Genomic DNA, 9,027 nt, shown 5'->3' on the forward strand with positions numbered 1-9,027 from the left:
GTTTTATGATGAAATGCTTTGAAATTTATAACATAGACATGCATTAGGATGTACTACAATATGATATATAAAAATTTTCATGAAATCACGCGCATGCGCGTGCGCTGCAATCTGATTGGCTGAAACTTTAAATGAGTATAACTCCCTTGGTTTTCAACCAAACAGCATGGGATTTATAACATAGATAAACGTAAAGGACTCCTACAAGACGGTATAGTCACCATTCACATGCATGCACGTGCGTGCACGTGCGCTTTGCTCTGATTGGCTGAAACAAAAATCTCAATATCTTTTCTGTTTTTTTACAAAATGCTTCGAAATTTAAAACATAAGCATACTTTAAGATGTCCTACAATATGATATATAATAATTGTCATGAAAATACGCGCATGCACGTGCGCTGCAATCTGATTGGCTTAAACTTTAAATGGCTATAACGCCCTTGTTTTTCAACCAAACAGGATGGGATTAAGAACATAGACAGACATAATGGACTCCTTCAAGAAGGTATGGTCATCATGCACGTGCGTGCACGTGCAAATGAGTAAAATAGTGTGACAAGATGATATCGTCATAACGCTCATGCAATCACATGCGCACGCCTGCATTGCTTAAATTTGAAATACTTGGTATGCTTTTGGGAAAACGTTGTTTACGTCTTAAATGCATAGATTTTGCCTTCTTTAATGAAACTTACAGGGAATATGGCACGAGAAGGGAGTTGGGGAGCGTTTGGGGAACATCTGTAACGGTTCCCGTTACAATTAGCACTAGTTATTATTTTTTTTCTTATTTCTTCTCCGGTACTTTTTTTGTCCGCGAGTGTTCTCAGAAACTGTTCACCCAACTGAGCTAAAACCTTTTTAGGGTTAATAGGTGTGTAGTGTAGGTGTGCGGAACGAAGGTCATTTTGCGCGCACACGCATGCACGTGCGGGCGCGTGCAATGAGTGAAATGACTGATATACTTAATATGGCCATAACTTTTACATCTTTTGATGAAATGCTATCAAACTCATTACATAAGTATATATTAATAGTGTTAATAATATGACACTGTCAAATTAGGAGGAACTCACGCGCATGCACGTGCGCTTTGCTCTGATTGGCTGAAACAAAAATCTCAATATCTCTTTTGTTTTTTGACGAAATCCTTTGAAATTTTAAATATAGTCATGAATTAGGATATGCTACAATATGATATGGAAAAAATTGTATGAAATCACGCGCATGCACGTGTGCTGCAATCTGATTGGCTGACACTTTAAAAGGTTATATCTCCTTTGTTTCTTGACGAAATACTTTGAAATTTAAAACATAATCGTACATTAGGATATCCTGTAATATGATATACAAAACATTTCAAGAAATAACGCGCATGCACGTGTGCTGCAATCTGATTGGCTGAAACTTTAAAAGGCTATATCTCCTTTGTTTCTTGACGAAATAATTTGAAATTTAAAACATAGTCATACATTAGGATATCATGTAATATGATATACAAAACATTTCAAGAAATATCGCGCATGCACGTGTGCTGCAATCTGATTGGCAGAAACTTTAAATGGCTATATCTCCTTTGTTTTTTGACGAAATGCTTTGAAATTTAAAACATGGTCATGCATTAGGATATCCTACAATATGGTATAGAAAAAAATTCATGAAATCACTGGGATGCATGTTTGCTGCAATCTGATTGGCTGAAACTTGAAATGACTATAACTCCCTTGTTTTTCAACCAAACAGGATGGGATTTAGAACATAGATGAATATAAAAAACTCCTACAAGAAGGTATTGTCATCATGCACGTGCACGCACGTGCGTGCATTGGGAACAGGTGAAATTAAAAATACACTTAAATGAGTGTTTTTTAATACTTTTGGACTGAATGCTTTAATATATAGTATATCAAAATATATAGATAGTGTAGACAAGATGATCTGGTCATAACGCACATGCATTTACATGCGATGCTAAAATTTGAATATAATTGGTATCCTTCTGGGAAAACGTTGTTAAAGTCTAAAATGCATAGATTGTCTTTTTTAATGAAGCTTACAGGGAATATGGCACCAAAAGGGAGTTGGGGAGCGTTTGGGGAACATCTGTAACGGTTCCCGTTACAATTAGCACTAGTTTCTTCCGTAGTTCAAACGGAATTCACTCGTTACTATAATAATAGAATGCCTTTTCATAATATATGAAAATGATATGAATGATAATTAGTAATACAAATTAAGTATAATTCACCCTATGACATATTAATTTACTTTCGTTTTGTAAGATCAGGGTTTCAAAAATAAATCAGTTAAAGCATTCACTCGTGTGATGTTGTGGTTTATGAGTGTGCATCAAAGCTGCACTTTGTACAGTGTTAAACCTGTTAACATTGCTTTCTATGATTATGTAATCTACACTACACGAAAGTAAAACACATGTACATGTTTGTAAAGTAGGATGTTTAAAAACGAACAAAAGATTACAGACCTTGCATTTTCGAATGTTTGAATGGTGTGATGTTTGAGGATGATAAATAATTAAGGGACCAGGTAAACTCAATCAGGAATAACTGAAAATCAAACTTGTGAACTGATGGACTTACAAAATCTTATCAGATCAAACTCTCATTTCTAAGAATTGATACCCTACAGGGGATTTTATTCCTATTGTAAATAGTTAGAAAATACCTGGTATCTATACCACGTTAAACATAAGGTAGGATTCTTCTATGATTTCTGACTAGATAAAACATTCAAGGTACATTTCTTTATATGCCTTACCGTATATACTCGCCTATAAGTCGATCCGCCTATAAGTCGGTTGTATTATTTTTTAATTCATTTTGCGGGAATTTGCCATTGACCCGCCTATAAGTCGGTACAACTTTTTGTCAGAATCAGATGACAATTTCTAATAAATGTTTTGATGTTTTTACCTGATTTTAATCAATATTTTTTAAATTTAATCGATATTTTACTTTTTACATTTAATCGTAGAATACATATACCATTATGATATGATATATCCAGACTTTATTCAACGATAACCATGTTTATAGAATACAATGTTTTGCTGACCAGAAAAAATACCAATCCTTTTATGACTCGCCTATAAGTCGGACATAGACTTGTGGGCTAAAATTTAACTCCCCAAAAAACGACATATAAGCGAGTATATACGGTATATATACAAGTAATTAGGTGTAAGAGATTTAAAAGATTATATTTTTGTACAACCTTAAATAGAAATGCTGAACGGCGTTCGAAAACTACCAGGCACTATATTTTTGGCGGAATGGTGGTGAATGAAAATGTCTTCTTTTCTGTCTCTAAAAATTATTATAGAACAGTGAATTTAGTTATGATTTTTACACAATCAAAGACTTGAAGAACTTTTCAAATGTAGTTTAATTAATAAGGAATGTAATTTCCTAAATATACACTTATCAAATAAATATGATTTTTCAAACAAACTACATGTAGAACTATGTTACCTTTTATAAGCTTCAAATCTGAGTACAGATTTGAGCCAAAAATCCATGAGAAGTATTTTTCTCTCTTCGTAAACGATAAAAACTTTTTGTTTTGGTATCATTTGTATATTTATGTGGCAACTATCCCATATGTGAAAGTGAGAAAAATTAATATAAGAAGCATATAAAAATAACTAATATATCCTTAGAAAAGAAGAGAAAATTTGTGTTAGTCAATATCCATTTCAGTTAAATTATCTATTTCAATTAGGTATTATCTTATATATGCCCTTTATGGTAGTATCTTTTTATGCAAAAAGAAAAACATTTAATCTTCTGCAATTCAAGTAAGGATCGAATAATTGACAAAAATAAGTTTTTAATCAGTATTATCCAGGAAAAGGTATTGACTTTGACCTGACCTTGTTTCTAATAAACAACGGTCAAATTTAATTTCACTGATCACATCACTTAGTGAATTGTCTTCTTGATTCTGTGAAAATTTCATTAATTTTTAAATACAAGAAATTTGAGAAGAATCCCACCTTAAATATCTACAATATCGCTTTTTAAATTGATAGCATATGAATTTGGTTCATCATACCTTAGCTTAGAGGCAAGTCCATAGTGGGCGTATATATAGGATCTCCCATGGTTTGTAGTTGGATATGATTTTTATCCAACGAGTTGTGTGATTTTTATCCCCGAGCTTTGGCGAGGGGATAAAAACACATAACGAGTTGGATAATCAAAGTACTCAGAAGTACAGAGAGCCGGGCTCATTTACAGAGTAGAATGGATTTCTTACATGAATCACGTTTATATTCTGATGAAAAAATTATTTTAAAACTATCAATATAAATGATAAGACACAGTGAGTTTTTCAATCCTAATACCACGGTCCGATTTTGTCAGAATCAGAATTAATCTGGTACCGCAGCTGAATGTAAACAAACAGGCCAGTCTGGTTCCCTCTCCTGCTTTACCTCGTATGTGTAGAGAACTACGGTAACAATGATTATCAAAAATTCTTACGCTAATGAATTATGTTTCTTTGACTTATGAAGTTTTCAAAGTCATTACTACTAATGTTTATTTTATATAGATAACACTTCGTTTATTTTTGTTGCTTTATTTAGCGTTTGTATTATCTCAAAAGCGGTTGAGAGTAAGAACTATATTTTTGCACGTAACTTTAAAATGGCGACTATGGGGTCAACATCCTGCCTTGAACAGGATCACATAAGCCTTGCTCTTTGAGCAATAAGCCCGGCTAAAAATCATATCCAACTACAAATCATGGGAGATTCTTTTTATCCCATGTTTAATACTTCACAACCGATGTTTTACACTTTTTTATATAGGACTCCGCTATATTTCACTTCATCACGCTAACGCTAAAACCATCGTGACGTCATAAGTGTGGGATACGAAAACGATATCCCATGAGCTATATCCACGGGATAAAGGGGTAAACATGGGATAAAATAGATAGTTATCCAGGTTCAATCAAGGGTGTACGAGGATTTACCCGGGTTTTATTCCATACATGTATCCGTGTATGGAATAAAACCCGGGTAAATCCCCGTACACCCTTGATTGAACCTGGATAACGAATTTATTTCCTTTGTACCCATCAAAATGCGTTGTAAACATCAGAGTGTGTCTCAATCTATCGATTAGATATCTACGTACTGCAATGCATCGTGACGTCATGTTATTTGGCTTTTATCATTGAGAATGCATGCATTGTGACGTCACCGTTTTATTTACACCCGGCTCAAGTCGGGTGCACGGATATTTACACCCGACTTTGTAACCAATCAATGCTCGTGTTACAAGCTAGATAGGAAATATTACTAGTACATGTATATTGACTGACGGTTTTCATACTTATTGTTAGGTCATTATTTACACACTGAATTGTCAACTGATTTTTCCATTATTTCTCAATCATGACAAGGAGCACACGGTGGGTGTAACCAGTCAGCATGGGATGTTCACTCCTCCAGGGCACCTGATCCCATCTCTGATTTTCTGAGGTTCGTGTTTGCTCTTCCCCTGACTTCTATTGTTAAATGGACTTTTCAGGTTGAATGCTTTTTTGTTATTTCTATATTTCATTATTAGAAAACAAATAATAATATATGACAAATAAACTAAACTTTGCATGTGTTAAAATTAAATTCTAACGCAATTTTTTTGTAAAACACTTTTTGATTGGCTAATGCACTGATGTTTAAAGCAGTAAAACGAGCATTAACGAGCGTGAAAGCTTTTTCATTGTGACGTCATAATAGAGCGACGCAAAGCACAATGCTCCGTGACGTATTTCATGAAACAAAATTCATCAAAACAAACAAAATGCATGGATTGCATTAGAATGGGAATACCTGGTCTTTTAATTTGGTATTTGCGACCGTTAATGCTGATTTAACGGTCGCAAACATCAGTTTTACCGGCTCCGCTCACGCCTCGCCGGTAAAAATCAGCATTAACGGTGGCAAATACCAAATTAGAAGATAGTTATTCCCTAATTATTACCTGTTATGATTTAATTGAAGACATTTTCTGTCACTATTGACTTGAAAAAAAATATCATTGCTGAATGTTTCCTTCTCGAAGTTTTTTTATCTAAACGCGTACAAATTGACAGGAAAAGTTTATATGCAAGATCATTATTAGTATTCAACTGTTGTTTTTTTTTAATTCATATATCAAATTGTCAACCTACAAGGAATTGTTCGTGCAATCCAAGGAGTAAAACATGAATCGCTATAATTACCTTCTGGGTGTTTCTTTGTGCTTATTCCTTAATATCGTGGTTCATGGATATTGGAAAAGTCCAGAAGATGGTCCAACATGCAAAGTAAACACGTGCAGAGAAACTGATAATGTTTGCGAGTGTTCCCTAACAATAGAACACCGACTGACTATGATGACATTGAAAGATCCTATAATGGTCGTGCCTTCCAATGGCAGGCTTCGGCGATATAATGAAAGTTCATATCTCCCTGATTCAGTGACTGGTGACGTTATTACGACAGATGGCTATCAGTCCCGGCTTGTCATCGCTATTAACGATAGGTTTCCAGGACCAACCATAGAAGCTTTTGAAGGTCAAAGAATGATAATCCATGTAAGAAATCTAATGCATACTGATACAACAACTGTACACTGGCATGGTATGCATCAACGAGGCACTCCGCATTCAGATGGCGTTGCTTTCATAAGTCAATGTCCAATTTTGCCAGGACAAACGTTTACTTATAATTTCAAAGCCAGTCCACATGGGAGCAGTTTCTACCATGCTCATATTGGAGACCAGCGTAGTATGGGGTTATATGGAGGATTGATTATTTATCCCAGACACAAATTTTATCCTCAACCACAAATTGGCTTCACGGTTCTCCTACAGGACTGGAACCACAATGATGAACCGGAAACATTATATCAGCGCATGCTTAATGGTGTCTACAAGTTTAATGGAATGACACCAACATTAGTGAGTACCACTCAGTCGGTGGACGGTGCTAATTTCAGTCGATTTCATTTCCATTCTGGACTCATTAATGGTAAAGGGAGGTTCTGGTCACGAGCACCGAATAACAATAGCCTGCAACATAATGGTGCCCCGCTTGAGGTCTATAAGGTCAAACCACAGCAAACGTACAGATTCCGAGTAATAAGTGCTGCTACCCTTTATCCTTTCCGAGTTTTTGTACAAGATCATCCAGAACTTACAGTGGTAGCATCTGACGGTTTTGAAATTGTCAAAGGAACTGGAAAAGATAGTCAACCAATTGTTGTTGAATCATTCATTATTCATCCTGGAGAGAGATATGATTTTTTCCTGTACACAGGAAAGGCCATAAAGTCATATTTGTTGGTAGCTGAAAGCATCGAAGTAATACCTAACAACACTTATGAATATCATGCTGCAGAAGCAATAATTCAATACGAAGGCTCATCAACTTCCTATATCACATCAAGAGCAAGTAATCAAAAATACTGTACCAGTATGGAACCGTGTATAACATTTAATTGTCCCTACAAATACTACCCATCCAATGAAAACAGACAATGCCTTAGTTACGATGAAGCAAACAGTAATGAATCAAACTCGACTAGTGACGAAGTAGCTACTGTCTCGGAGACTTTGTTTTTTAACTTTGCTTTTCCTGGCGAGCCAGGAAATACCCCCGGATCAGTTAATGGACATGCGTTTGTATTTCCTTTGGCACCAATACTCACAGAGTCAAGTAATAATCAAAGAACTATCTGTAATCCCTCATTTTACCATTGATTCTATTTGTTTTTGCACATATTCCGTCAATCTTGAATTTGGAAAGGTGTATCAATTTGTTCTTACAAATATTGGTAGTGGGCGCGGATGGTCTCATCCAGTTCATCTTCATGGTCATTATTTCTTTGTCTATAAAATGGGATTTGGTGAATACAATGAAAATACGGCCAAATTTATAACTGAAACGGAAGACATCGAATGCCAGAGATCTAACACAACTAATTATTGCAATTCTGCTAAATGGCGAAATGAAACATGGAATAGTTACATCCCTGGCTCTAAAACCAGCTACCCTCCAGAGAAGGACACGATAATAATTCCGACAGGTGGATACGTGGTTATTCGATTTAAAGCGAATAACCCTGGCGCTTGGTTCTTCCATTGTCACATTGATCTTCATAATACCAATGGCATGGGAATGATTCTACTCGAGTCGCCTTCAAGGTATCCTAAAGCTCCTGCTGGGTTCCAAAAATGTGGAGACTATAGTCAGAATGGAAATACATCTAATGGATCACGCTATTTGATGAGTAAATATAATTATTTTAGTATTATTATCTTAATACTGAATTATTACAATGATGTTATTAGGCCAATGTTCGAAAAAAAATTATTAATATTCAGACATATTCCTAGAGTTTGTACCTAGAGGGTTCAAGTTATCTTCTTTCAAATCTGTCTTATGTTTTTTCGATGCTCCATAGATTATTATTTTTTAAGAACAAGAATACATATAATACTCGGGGGAGTTGATGGTGGATTTTCATAGGGGGAACGACAAAACAATAATTCGCCGTTTATTTTTCAGATGGACTATTCCTGTTGTTTGCTATACTTGGTGGTTTTTGGTGCAAGATGCTGATCCAGAATAGCGGATAAAATCAACAAAGAAGAAAAATGTCTGATCTTAGTACTTTAAAAAAAACTGTACGTTAAATAATGTTTTTGATTATTCAACAGTTTTATGTTGTTTAATTATGGGTTTTTAATTTTGTAGACTATTTTTGATAGATTAAACCTGATTACTTGCTGTATAATTATAGTTTTCACTGTTTTGCAGCAAATGTATATATGTTTTATTGTACCCCGTGTACCAATATTTTAGTTTGGGAGAATAAATTGAACTTGAGCAGATATGGACAATTAATATTTTCATTTAAATATTTGTCTACTGTGTAAATATTGTTTTTCATTTTTTAATATATTTCTGTAGAGTTTTGACTTATATATATTTAATAAATAACAATAA

General features: G+C 34.7%; 1 pseudogene; it reads left to right on the plus strand.

The window, feature by feature from the left end:
* Positions 1-6,208: 6,208 nt before the first annotated feature.
* On the plus strand, positions 6,209-9,027 carry LOC134249870 (uncharacterized; annotated as a pseudogene).

This window comes from Saccostrea cucullata, unplaced genomic scaffold, assembly GCF_032062105.1.
Source record: "Saccostrea cucullata isolate Sc308-1 unplaced genomic scaffold, CSIRO_AGI_Scuc_v1 ctg4008, whole genome shotgun sequence".
NCBI lineage: Eukaryota > Metazoa > Mollusca > Bivalvia > Ostreida > Ostreidae > Saccostrea > Saccostrea cuccullata.